This window comes from Elephas maximus, chromosome 7 (genome assembly GCF_024166365.1).
Source record: "Elephas maximus indicus isolate mEleMax1 chromosome 7, mEleMax1 primary haplotype, whole genome shotgun sequence".
Classification (NCBI taxonomy): Eukaryota; Metazoa; Chordata; class Mammalia; order Proboscidea; family Elephantidae; genus Elephas; species Elephas maximus.
Genome location: NC_064825.1, coordinates 62,497,643 through 62,499,344, shown reverse-complemented (window position 1 = coordinate 62,499,344; position 1,702 = coordinate 62,497,643). Strand labels below are relative to the sequence as shown.

Genomic DNA, 1,702 nt, shown 5'->3' with positions numbered 1-1,702 from the left:
TACTTAATATTATTTCATGAAAATTAAAACAGAAGTATGTATATAAAATGCTTACTCCAGTGTCTGTTGTTTAGTAAGCATTAAATAAATATTAGTGATTATGCTAATTTTAAGTAAGTAATTTTTTTATACATTCTTTTTTAAACTTACCAATCCTTTTGTTATTTGCATAAGTCTTATGTTTTCTAATCTCTACATTTAGAGGCGCTTTGAGTGCACTATTTTAAAAAATAATATTAGAAAGAAAACAATACATTATTTCAACCAAGTTTTCTGATGCTTTCAATAAAAGTGATCTAAACATAGAGAGGGACTCATTACTGCATAGAAATATATACATTTTTCTGGGGCTTTAAGTAAACACTAAATTTTTAAAAACAAAACTTGGCTGCTTGAATGAAAACATCGTGTATAAAGCAGCTACATTGTCTCATGGATTCCCTGGTGAATGGGAACCACACTGCAGTGACAGAGTTCATTTTATTGGGCTTAATAGAAGATCCTACCCTTCGGGTCACCCTCTTCATGGTCACCCTGTGCATCTATCTGGTGACCATATCTGGCAATCTCAGCACAATCATTCTGACCAGAATCTCTCCTCAGCTCCATCATCCTATGTATGTTTTGCTGAGCCACTTGGCTTTTTCTGACATAGGCTATTCATCTTCTGTCATGCCCGATATGCTTGTAAACTTCTTGGTGGAGAGATACACAATCTCCTACCTTGAATGGGCCACCCAGCTTGGTTCAGTTGTTTTCTTTGGGTCAGCTGAGTGCTGTCTTCTGGCTGCCATGGCCTATAATCGCTTTGTAGCAATCTGCAACCCACTGCTTTATTCAACTAAAATGTCCACGCAAGTCTGTGTCCAGCTGTTCTCTGTGGCTTATGTATGTGGTTTTCTCAATACCTGTTGTTGTACTATTTGCTTTCTTTATATTTCTGTGGACCAAATCAAGTCAATCATTTTTCTGTGATTTTACTCCTTTAGTTAAGGTTTCCTGTTCTGATGTCAGTATCTCTGCAGTGGTCAGCCCTCATTTTCCATCATTGTGGTCACACAGTTTATCATAGCCACCTCCTATGTCTATATCCTCATCACCATCCTGAAGATGCCCTCCACCCAGGGCTGCCACAAGGCCTTCTCCACCTGCACCTCCCACCTCACTGCAGTCACTCTGTAGTATGGGACCATTACATTCATTTATGTGATGCCCAAGTCTAGCTACTCTACTGACCAGAACAAGGTGGTGTCTGTGCTCTACATGGTGGTGATCCCCACATTGAACGCCCTCATCTACAGTCTCAGGAATAATGAGATTAAGGCTGATCTCAAGAGACAGCTTGGTAGAAAAATATTTTCTTAACAAAACCTCTTATTTTGTAGGGTTTGATGCAATAACATACCATTAAAATAATATCAAAAGAAACTTGGTTCTTGTGGCCAAAATATATCTCCATATAGTTAGACAGCATGAGGCTTCATAGTATACATGGGGGTGGATTTTCAGACACTAAGTCAGAGCAAGAGTAAGTTAACTAATGAAATTAAATTAAATTTATAATTAAGAAACACAAATTGATTCACATGAAAAAATCTTAACCTGCTGAAAATCTTTTTTAATATTTATTCATATATGATTTTTCAAAAGCAATTCTGTGTCATAAGTGAAGGTTATTGTACTTCCAAACCTTTAAAGCTGT

The 1,702-nt window shown here is 36.9% G+C and overlaps 1 pseudogene; it reads left to right on the top strand.

The window, feature by feature from the left end:
- The first annotated feature begins 432 nt into the window (after positions 1-432).
- Positions 433-1,392, top strand: LOC126080100 (olfactory receptor 478-like; annotated as a pseudogene).
- Positions 1,393-1,702: the final 310 nt, after the last annotated feature.